The following is a 12,630-nucleotide window of genomic DNA, read 5'->3' as shown; positions in this document are numbered from 1 at the left end:
TGCGGACAGTGGCTGACATCGCCGGCTGTCTGTGATGAATGGATGGGGCATAGTGGGGGGGATGGGTGCATAATTAGTTGTCGGCGGAGCCATGAGGTGCTCGGGTGATGTCATATTTTTACAAAGTTATTTTCTCTGGAATTCGGAAGCCTTATAACTAATAAAAACCACTGCCTGCATCCCCCTAGAGGTAATGAGCAAGCTAATTCGTACAGTCTACCAAAAGTAATGTGGTGGAAGATGTCCTTTAGTAAAAGCACAATAGTTATTGCCAATACTGAAAAAGTCATAGGCTCACATTTATTAAAGTGTTTGCACCAGTTTTCTGTCTGACTTTGCACTACAAAGAACATGCAAATTGCTGTCACATGTATTTATAAAGTGTCTGCGCCAATTTTGTGTCGCAGCTGCACTGTGTCCGACAAGATAGAAAAAATGTTCACCAAAAGGGGTGATCCGGTGCACAGTTGGATTGTGCATTCTGCTGTAAAAGTGAACGGTGCACCAGATTCATGAAGAATGTGCCCCATTAATCCTGAATCTGGCGCACCCTGCACACTACTCAGGCAAACTGCACATAGTGAAAGTTGCACTATTTTTTATAAAGGTGGACCATAATTTTTCTGGTGCATGCCATTGAAATTGCAACTTTTTGTTTCTTTTGAGCCATCTCCAAGATGGGGCATGGAAGAAGGTGCAGGATATAGCTGAAATCAATGCCAGCCCAGGACTGTTGTATATTTTGATTGCACTGTGCAAGTGCAGAACAAGATTTACTAAGAGGTCAGAACCATTCAGGTGTGCGAAACATCAAGACTGGCGCACAAAGCAGAACTAGCTGCTATCTCCAGAAGTTCTCTGATGACCGTGCTATAGTAGGCTTCATTACAGTGGAGACCGACAGGGAGTACAAAGAATTGATCTAGGAATTTGTGGATTGGTGCCAGCAAAACAACCTTAGGATTAATGGTGGGAAGACCAAGGAGATGGTGGTGGACTTCTGTAAACACAGTCCTCCCTCTCAACCAGTGGTCATCCAGGGGATGGACATTGAGGCAGTAAAGTCCTATAAGTACTTGGGTGTCCTCCTCAACAATAATCTGGAGTGGGCAGAGAACATAAATGCACTTCACAGGAAGGGTCAGAGCAGGCTATACCTGCCGAGGAGGCTAAGGGCATTCGGAGTGCAGGGGGCTCTTCTTAAGACCTTCTGCAACTCTGTAGTGGCACCATCCATCTTGTTTGGTGTCGTCTGTTGGGGAAGCAGCATCCCAGCGAGGGAGAGGAGCAGACTGGACAAACTGATAAGGAAAGCCAGCTCTGCCCTGACCCAGTGCAGGTGGTAGCAGAGAGGAGGACACTGTGTAAGATGAAATCTATTATTGAGAATAGCTGCCATCCCATGCATGAGACTGTAGTGACATTGGGGAGCACCTTCAGTGACCGACCCAAGTGTTAAAGGGAGCGTTATCAGAAGTCATTCCTCCCTGCTGCGATCAGGCTGTTCAACAAGCAAGGCCAAAACAGATGTAACCTGTGCCCCCCACCTCACCAGTCTCTGCAGGTCCCATCCACAGACTGAATCTCAAAACTGCCCCTGATTGCTTGACTTTTTTTTTTTGTCTTTTTATCACTCTTATTTTTGTTCATTTATCCCTAATATTATTGTTCTGTCATTGTTTGTACAGTACTATGCTCTCTGTATTCTCTCTGCTGCTATAACGTTGGGGATTTCCCCACTGTGGGACTAATAAAGGATTATCATATCTTATCTTACATTGGCCCCAGTGTTCTACATAGTACAGATCGATTTCTATATGTCGAATATATCCAAGAGTATTATACATAGATTGATAACAGATAGATTTATACAAAGATAGACTGAGACAGACAGACAGACAGATAAATAGATAGATAGATAGATAGATAGATAGATGGATGGATAAATAGATGATCAGCACGTTCTCTGTCATGTACCAGAAACCATTATCTGATAAAAATAACTTGGTTTCTAAATAAAACATTGCAATAAACAAACGTTCTTGAGAGCAAAAATCATAACAGATTGATGTGAATTAATGGACTTCTCTGGCCCTTCTGGTCCTCTCCTCACTTTTGGTGTACATCCTCTCCTATTTTTAGGAACCAGAAAAATTCTAAGTAACTGCATCTGGTCACGTATCAAGCCACAGAAGCTTACATCATGGCCCCGGCTATGAGAACTGGCCCGGGAGAGTGTTTTTTCTGTAAAAGCATCTGAAGAATTTTAATAGAATTCTAATAGAAATGTAAAGAAGAAATGTCTGCAGCTTGGACAGCGTCCGGAGGGTTTCATGTATGAACATATGCATGCTATTAGTACGCTACCAAGACTTGATGGAGTGGTTTGTTATTGTAAGCTACAAGTTGTCTCACGTCTCATGAGAAACTTAGAATAACGTCTCTATTTAGGTGCAATACGAAGAGTGAGCACCTTCACAACCTACAACTGAAGTGGTTGTCCAAGGTCAGCAAACATTAAAGCAAAAGCAACCTGCCTGTCAGACTGTGAGTCTGTGGACCCTCTGGACCACCGCGGGATATGGTACTAGCTGCTGCTGCGGGGTACCACCAGGTTTTCCACAAGTGCAACTAGCCCACGTAGCAGCCAAGGTAGTAATACAAGAGACCTGGGTGACAGCGGGAGAACAGCAACAGGAACACAGGAATGGACTGGCACACGGTTCAGGAACACAGGAACAGACTGACACACAGGACAGGAACGGACTGGCATATGGATCAGGAACACAGGAGCAGGAACACGGGAACACAGGAATGGACTGGCACACGGTTCAGGAACACAGGAACGGACTGACACACAGGAACGGACTGGCATATGGATCAGGAACACAGGAGCAGGACTACGGGAACACAGGAATGCTTGGAAACACAGGAACGCTTGGAAACACAGAAGGGCTTTCTCTTCAGGGAAATGGCTTTAAGATCCGGCAGGGAATGATGGGAGCCGCTGGATTAAGTAGCAACCTGGAAGTGGCCCTCGCCAATCACCTGTGCGCTGGCCCTGTAAATCTCAGAGCTCCGTCTGGGCCCCAAAATACAATCAATCACTGGGCTCCCGGTTACCATGTGCCATTCATAATTTCATAATAGTCGGAGCCAGTGAGCCTCACCAGTTGTGATTTCTACCTCTGAACTTCCATAGCCACTCCTGGTCCAATTTGATGCTCTCCCCGGATATTTTTCCCATTGTGCAAATGAGACTGATGGGCTCTGGGGGTGTTAACAGAGCCCTTCTGCAGTCTGCCATCTTTATTTATTCACTCCTCCAGTACGACAAGGCTGGCGGCCTCATTTTGTCCCTACTCCAGGCAGAGAGCAGGTGACGCCACAAGGCTGTCTGCAAATCCTGTGGTAGTATCTTCCTTACACAGCAGGGTGCACAAGGAAGATACGACAGCACATGCCCATGCATCACCACCTCTCTGCATGGGGTAGGGGCAGGAGGAGGCGGCCAGCCTCATACTGGAGGAGTTAATAAATTAAAAGACAGCAGAGTGTGAGGGGCTCTGTTAACACCCTCAGAGCCCCTCAGACTAATTTACATATTTTCTAAAACCTTTATTTTTACTTAAAATTGAGGGGATTCCTGTGTATAAAAAAAGACAGCACAGGACTGCACATCATCGGACAAACATGTAAGTGTTAGGGGTCTACCATCAGTGATAATGACGGAACACATTAATCATGAACTATTTCCAGAAGCTTTGAGGTTTCGGTTCCACTTCTTTGTAGCCGCTCTGCGATTCCCTTGCTGCTGTCACATCCAATCAGCTCTGCTTTATGTCTACTAACATTGTGAGGGATTATTTATTTCCTCTCATGCAAACACTGCAGTGCAAGTCATAACATGGACTCTTAACATTCTCAAAAATGGTCCTCTTATCCATGGGAAAGAGTTCAGATCCATCCCAGTGATTGGAACCAGAATCTCTTGAGTGCACTGAATTTGGGAGAGATTATATGCCTACTAGTGGTTCCTCAATGTATAATGTTATACAATCACTTTGTCTGCTTCCTACTTGAATCCCGGGGATAGAATCTGACACGAGTAACAATGTCTACAGCAAAAAGTACAGTAAAACATATGGAAAACGTCCTAATGGTAGGAACATCTGAATGCCCCCTACGTTTTCTTAATACTCACCTTCTTATGTTATGATGTCACCATTAGGAGCTAGAACTTGTGCTGAGTACAAGCCGCTACTTACAGTACTGTGCACATGTTTTAGGCACTTGTGGAAAATTCAGCTAAGCAATATGTTTTTTTAAAATAGAAGGGTTTAATGGGAAACCAAGATCTCTTCAAGGACGTCTCATTTGTCTGCCCTGCTTGGAGTGCCCACTACCACAGCGCTCCAATGGCTCCTGGCTCATGAGCAGTCTGCCTATTAATTTCCTGATTCAGCCGAGAAGCCAAGAAGCCTCATAGCCAGATAGTATAGGCCGTCAGAATACACCTACATGGTGTGAGAGATATCATATTTCTCTCTAGACGCCATTTTTGATCAGGCAGCCACCATTTTGTCTTAGCCGGTTGTCCACTGTTCAGCCATGTCATGATTCAATCATCATTTTGTGTAATCTGTTTGCTTGTCTGACTGCTTCTCCCTGACTCTTGTTGTCCTGTTTTCTTCTCCTTATCTTATTATAGTTACCAAGGAGCCAGAGGAGCCATTCTGAGTACATTTTGTAGCTGGGATAATATAAACATTGGGGCACATTTACTTACCCGTCCATGCGTGTTCCCTGATCCGGACTGTCCGACTGGAATGCACATCTGCCCCGATTCAAGAAGATCGTGCGCCCGATTTCCTGCATGTGTCGCTTCCCCGATCAGGCCCGCCAGAGTTCACCTTCTTCTTCCTGATGTATGTAACTTGATCTTGCAACACAAATTGAAAGTTAAATCCCGTGGTCCAAATCAGTCGGATCGTCCGATGGCCCGCCCCCCCCATTTCTGTGGCATGATGCGCCAAAATCCGATCGCATGCGACACAATCCCCTTCTAAATCCCTGTCCCGGCGGCGAGATCCCCGAAAAGCCGGAAAACCCAACGGAAATGCGGCCACGGGACTTTTAGTAAATAAGCCCCATTCTGTTTATATTTGAACAAGGCCTCTAAGAGTAGCAGTGTAGCATAGTTCATCAACGTTTTAGGAAAATGCCTTAAAGGGGAGTTTTTGGTTCATTCAAGCTAACTTATAGCATTTCAGTATTTTATCACCTTTTCACGCCCTCTGCAAGGTTTTTTCTGCTATGATATACACGACTGCCTTTCTAGAAATAAACAGCAGGTGGTTCCCAAAATTTTGAGGTAAGTTACTAGAAAAAACTTACTGCAGAGTAAGGCTACATGCACATGGCACATTTGTGATACACTCAGCATATACACCAGCAAAGCTCCCAGCATATAATCTACAGGTTTCCATAGACCTATACTGGCAGGTGGGGGTATCCTTTTGCCTCCTTCTGACCAGTATATGTCATATACTAGGGGAAAGACAGGATGGAAAGAAGCAGAAAGCCTCCGGCTGAGCAATGTACACAGGATGAGATCACTGCAGGAAACCCTAAACATTTGCAGGAGCCAATCAATGGCCGCTTCCAATGTTCATTCCTCCTTCTGCTTTCAGCGGAGAGGAACATGGAGACGATGTGCATGCAGTGGGATACGTCCCATCCCTCCATTGTAAGGGCACATCAGGAATCTGTTTGATGTAAATCTGTCTTAAAACAGATGAGTAAAATGCAATGTATTTTTGAAAATACAATGAAGCTTTTCCAAACTCCCACCTTTTTGGGAAGACAACCCCTAAGTAAGACTAGGTTTCCTTCAACGGATTTCAACTCCATATTATGCATCTTATTTATGACCCCATTAGAAAGCAACTTTTAAAATACAATTTTGGGTGGTCATCTCAAATAGATTTCTTTTAAGTTTCTTTATCTTACTCTAAACCCCTCCAGTAAAGTCACACCATTCGCTGTATGATACCATCCTTAACAATACTATGTAATTTCAACAAGATTTGATTTCAACTCTGGTTAACAAAACTAATTTTGTGGGCAGAGGATCTATAGCTCCTTTAATACCCCTTGGTTGAATGTTCGGGTGAAGATGATTATTATCTATCTCCTGTCTATATATCTATAATATTTCATATTTATTTTCTATCATCCATCTCACTATCATCTGTCTATCTAATATAACATTCTCCTGCAGTCCCATATTACAGATACTTACCTACTACTGTGTGTAACCACAAAGTGTTATTATTGTGCAGGGCTAAAGGAGCCTCTTACTGACTGTGACTGTTCATTAAATAGTTTTATTTTCATTTGCATAGGGCCTCACTTTGTCTTAACCGGCGCTGAATCTCCATAATGCTGATCAACTCTTGCAGTAGTGGATTATGATATACGCGGTTTGGACAGTAGCCCGGGCACAAGGTTTCTAGACGTCCCATGGCCACCCAAACAACCCACCAAATTTTATACTGAGAAGAATCTTCACCCATGAAATCCTCTTAAATCTGTTCCTCCTCTCAATACATTTGAACACAAGAGCCATTTCAGGACCTTTAAAGGTCCTGAAACCGCAGAATGAAAGTAGCAGAAAAGATGCATTCTCTATTCTCTAAAAATCTTCATTCTATTACCATATGTAGAAAATAGATTCCAAACTTGTAGGGGCTATGATATTCATCCAGGCCCATGGCAGTCTTAATTTGCCCCTGAGCTCTTGACATTGTGGTCACCAGAATGCTGATCATTACCTATAGGCACCCATATACCCACACATCTGTGTCACCTTTTTCTCAGTGAAGGTGTCCACCACCTATGGGTCTTCTCTTTAAATTGACTATTAATTAATAATACATGAAACAAATAAACCTTTGTGACTAAAAAGGGACAATAGGGTGATTTCTAGCTAAAACACAGGGCATAAAATAAGAGCCATTTTTTGGAAATTCACAAACCATAGAAAAGTGACTAGTTTACTTGGAGAAGTAAGACGTTCTGCCAATGTTCCTTAACTAATGTTATTTTTTGGAAATATAAAAGGAGGAAATTTAGCAAAATGAGCCAGAATATAATTTGTGCCACGGTCTAAGATTCACCAAGTGTTTCAGACAAGGGGTGTGGCTCCTTTTTTTAACAATTAAGCCGAGTTTAGAGGTGTAAAGTTAAACTCAACTGTTTGTACAGTGTCGGAACCGACCCACAACAGCATCAGGGGATCCTCTGATGGGTCCCAACTGGAACAGAATCTTGGATACTGGACAACCAGATGGTCCAAGGACTCTAAAGGATAGTGCTATTCATATTCTGACCCTTTTTAAGCTGTTATGGTAGAAGGCATTATCAGTACCCTACAGCAATCTATGTACAGTAGATATTACTTCAAAATAGACTATAAAGCGCACCAGATTATAAGGCGCACCATCAATAAATGCCTGCTAAAATGCCTAGGTTCATTTATAAGGCGCACCGGATAACTGTGCACAGTTCAAGGCAGCTGTTGTCTGTAAGTACGGCTCATATATAAGGCGCACTGGACTATAGTGCGCCTTATAGTCCAAAAAATATGGTATATGTACTACTGCCATCTTGGTCTGACAGAAATAATTCTCCCTATCTTTGCCAAAAAGAAATGCTCAAAAATATTGGTTAGTATTGGTTTGTATCTCTCCACACTCGGGGAGTCCATCTCCAACATTCAGCAGGCTCACACTAACTGAAGTTAGAAAAAGATGTAAGCTGCATGGGAGGATAGATGATCTGTGAGTCACTGACTGTCAGGGAGACGATGCAGGCGGAGATCACGCTGCTTGCATCCTCTTCAAGTCTATAGTATCTGCACCTTAAAGAGGAAGATATCATTTACTCCATTCATGTCAAATCTAGAAACAAATAATATAAAGGGGGTGGAGCTAGACAAACAGTTATAACAGGGTGAGCACTCAACGTACTGAGGACCCTCACAGTTAACAAAGCTAGCGGACCGGGTGAGATATGTCCACGCCTACTCAAAACTTGTGCTAAGGAGCTGTGCAATGTTGCCTATTATACCTCCATAAAGAGAGCACACATAACAAGCTCAAATAGCTAAATATATCAAATCTTTATAACATAATTCATCACATAAATACATCTGATAAAACAACCCCATTAAAAGAGACATAAAAACATGTACAAAAAAGCGGACAGTGTGCAAATACTAGAAGGCAACCCCAAAAATAGTATAAATATGTATTAGGCGCAGACTGTGAAAGTACAGAAACTCTGACCTAGATGCAAATGAATTCATGCATATCACTAATATTCAAGGTAAATACCGCATCACAAACAAGAACATCCAGAGTATAGAACCAGAGATAAACCTCACAGATACCCACCTGATGCCATGTTGCCACCTAGCACACACTGTCCGACACCCCAACGCACGTTTCACACCGTGCTGTGCAATTTGCTGGTGGAACTCTTCAATGTTAGCTTAAAGGGTTATTCTCATCTCGCCATTTACATTTAATTTAATTCATTTGCCACATGTAAACATTTCTTCAATTGGATGTTATTAAAAAAAAATGTTCCTGTGTGAAGATAATTTCTCATAAATGTAGTCATGTTGTCCCTTAGAAACGAGATAGCTTCCTCGGATACGACCACCTCACATTTTGGCAGCAGTGGCCAGACATGCGCTATTGAGCCTTGCCTGACCACCAGGATTCAGCGATCATTACCACAGGACGGCTGTGGGACCTGCAGTAACTCCCAGACATTTCATATACAAAAACCTTTTGTTTCTTTGTGCAATCCCTCCGGCAGAGGTGGCCGTATCCGAGGAAGCTATCTCGTTTCTAAGGGACCACATGACTACATTTATGAGGAATTATCTTTACACAGGAACATTTTTTTTAATGACATCTAATTGAAGAAATGTTTATATATGGCAGATTAATGAATCTGAATGTGAATGCCAAGGCAAGAATACCCCTTTAAGGCAGGCACAAGTACCAGTGGCTTGGAAAACTTTGTGCATCAGACCATTGAACAAAATCCAGAAACCGACTAGCCCAAACGATTACAGGCCGATTGCTCTGACATCACATATAATGAAGTCATTCAAAAGAGTCCTGATTAATCACCTAAAAGGGGAAGTCAAGGGGCGTCTATACCTTCTCCATTCGCCTAAAATGACGGGACAGGCGTGGACGATGTGGTGCTGTTTCTGCTGCACAGGACATACTCCCAAATAGAGCGCAGGGGAACCTCAGTCAGAATTATGTACTTTGATTATTCCAGTGCCTTCAATGAAATAGACCTATGACTACTGGAGGAACCGACTGCAGTACATCCAAAAAGGAAACATCCGCTCCAATACATCATAAGCACCAGGGGAGCACCAAAAGGGACCGTACTGTCCTTCTTTCTTTTCACCCTCTACACTTTAGACATAACTCTATCTCCATCCACCTGCAAAAATTGTCGGTTGCAGCAACGAGGGCAATGATGAGGAGTACAGAAATACCATCGGAGACTTTGTTAAGTGGAGTGAAAGCAACAATCTAGTGATTAATGTCGCTAAAACAAAGGAGATGGTCATCGACCTAAAGAGGGACAAAACGGTCACAATACCAATAAAGGTCAACGTGCAAGAAATAGAGGAGCTCGAATGGAGGACCAACATTGATTATGTGGCATGGCGATGACCAAGTTGCACTTGTTGAGGTAAGGTCATTCCAAATCTCCACCCTAAAAACTATCTTAGGAAACGATGATGGCGGCATATTGTTCTACGCGGTTGTCTCTTGGGTAGGAGGCTTAAACAGTAGAGAAAAGAAGGTTATCCGAAGAGCCCAGAGCACTATTGGGGAGACGCTGTATCCCCTATAGGAAGTCTGGCAAACCAGATGATTTATTAAATTTGATGCCATTGCGATAAACAGCACCCACCAACTACACGACATACTACTGCAGCAACGGTGTGACACAAGTCATCACTACCGCCAGGTGTGTTGCCATACCACGAGGTTCCACAACTTCTTCATCCCTAGGGCATATAGAACTATTTAACCATACGGTGGCAAAAGCGAAGGACTAAGTCACAACCTCAGCCCCCCATCCCCAAAAAATAATTGTAACGTTATTCGTGTTGTTTATTATGTAAAACACCATTCATACCTTGCCTGGAGTAATGTAATGGAGTAAAACAATTTCCCAACAGGATTAATAAAGTTTTATTCTATTCTATTTTATAGGCAGGCCCGTACTTGGAATAGCCAATACCTATACGTCTCATTGGCCCCACAGCAGCCATGTGGTGTGCCTCCCTTGGAGGCCTGCCTCTGTGTATACATGTGAAAGTATTAATGTGGGATCATACTATAAAAGGTTTTCCTGTAGCTTGTATTTCTGGACACACATCGCTTTGCATAGGTGCTGTGTACAAAAGCCTATACTTTAATCTAGTGCAATGCCATAAACATTCTCCATTCTACTTGACTTTCTAATTTATTTGGTACTCTGATATCCATAGGGATTGCATATGAGACCCTAAAGTAAAGGTTTTATTGTGACCGCACATTAACATTCCTGTGCACCTCTTCCTCCGGATTACAGCTGAGTGGTACATGACATATACAAGGAGTATTGATGTTGGCTGCATTGTGCATATACAATAGTGTCAGTAACATAATAAATGATTATTACATAAGGCAAATACACTTGGCACGCTGTCCGGGATGCCTTTCATAGGACACGTACCCACCATCAGCGCTCATTACACTGTATATATTCATCTGGCACATGTACATATCATCATCAAATACTTGGCTCCAGCACAAAGCTCTTCAGAGAGCCGAGCCCTCGTAATCTCTGCCCATTTTTCTCATGTTAGTAAAGTAATGACTGTTTACAGGGAGAAAACTATTAGCTGCTTCCTGATAAGGATTAGAACACCAACATCAAGCTGTGAACCTCATTACTATGTAATCTGCGCTCAAAAACAAAAGTATTAAAAATTGGAGCGGACTAGATACTGCGATGGATGGGGGCTATTAGTCTTTTCACGGCAGAACAGTCGGTGGCGCCCCCTTTCCAACCCTTATTGGAGATAGAAAGTTACCCCAGAAATGGATATTCTTAGAGATTTATAACATGATATGTTATAATTAGAGATGAGCGAGCACTAAAATGCTCGGGTACTCGTTATTCGAGACAAACTTTTCCCGATGCTCGAGTGCTCGTCTCGAATAACGAGCCCCATTGAAGTCAATGGGAGACTCGAGCATTTTTCAAGGGGACCAAGGCTCTGCACAGGGAAGCTTGGCCAAGCACCTGGGAACCTCAGAAAAGGATGGAAACACCACGGAAATGGACAGGAAACAGCAGGGGCAGCATGCATGGATGCCTCTGAGGCTGCTTAATCGCACCATTATGCCAAAAGTATGGGCAACAGCATGGCAATGACAGAGTGACCGAATGAGGCTAGATAGCATCTAAAACATCCAATAATTGACCCTAACACTATAGGGGACTATGCAGCGGCAGCAGCGGCAGGCTAGAGAGTGTCTTGGCAACATACCCCAAATGGACTCAGGCTTAAAACCAATGGGTGGCAGAGAGGAACCAAAGGAGGTGAGCAAGAAGCGCTCAAATAATATCGGTAAATGATAAAAGTTTGCCAGTATATTTTGTGGATTACACAGCAGGGTGGCGACAAAGTTAACAAGTTTGATGAGGAAGCCATGAAAACAACCCAAAATTCTGCCTGACACAGCTCGTTTGATAAGGGGACCATGTATGGAGGCAGTGAACTAGTAGTAGATTAAAGGTGCTGCAGTTAAAACTATGTTAGTTGGATCTTGGGATGGAGCTGGCGCTCCGCTGCCAGGCGAGCTTTCGCCAATCCAAGCCGCTGTCTCTAGGCTACTCCCCAAACAGCACTTCTAAGAACCTTTTGTATAAGATCAAGTGTAGTAGTGTTCTTATAAGTTTAGGATATGGCGGGTGAGGGGAATGTAAACAGATGCGCAAGAAGTGCTGAAATAATATTGGTAAATGATAAAAGTTTGCCAGTATATTTTGTGGATTACACAGCAGGGTGGCGACAAAGTTAACAAGTTTGATGTGGAAGCCATGAAAACAACCCAAAATTCTGCCTGACACAGCTCGTTTGATAAGGGGACCATGTATGGAGGCAGTGAACTAGTAGTAGATTAAAGGTGCTGCAGTTAAAACTATGTTAGTTGGATCTTGGGATGGAGCTGGCGCTCTGCTGCCAGGCGAGCTTTCGCCAATCCAAGCCCCTGTCTCTAGGCTACTCCCCAAACAGCACTTCTAAGAACCTTTTGTATAAGATCAAGTGTAGTAGCGTTCTTATAAGTTTGGGTTCTGGCGGGTGAGGGGAATGTAAACAGATGTGCAAGAAGCGCTGAAATAATATTGGTAAATGATAAAAGTTTGCCAGTATATTTTGTGGATTACATAGCAGGGTGGCGACAAAGTTAACAAGTTTGATGTGGAAGCCATGAAAACAACCCAAAATTCTGCCTGACACAGCTCGTT

The sequence above is a fragment of the Engystomops pustulosus genome, chromosome 2 (genome assembly GCF_040894005.1).
Source record: "Engystomops pustulosus chromosome 2, aEngPut4.maternal, whole genome shotgun sequence".
Taxonomy (NCBI): Eukaryota; Metazoa; Chordata; class Amphibia; order Anura; family Leptodactylidae; genus Engystomops; species Engystomops pustulosus.
The sequence above is the reverse complement of the archived record's forward strand: the minus strand, read 5'-3'. Positions refer to the sequence as shown.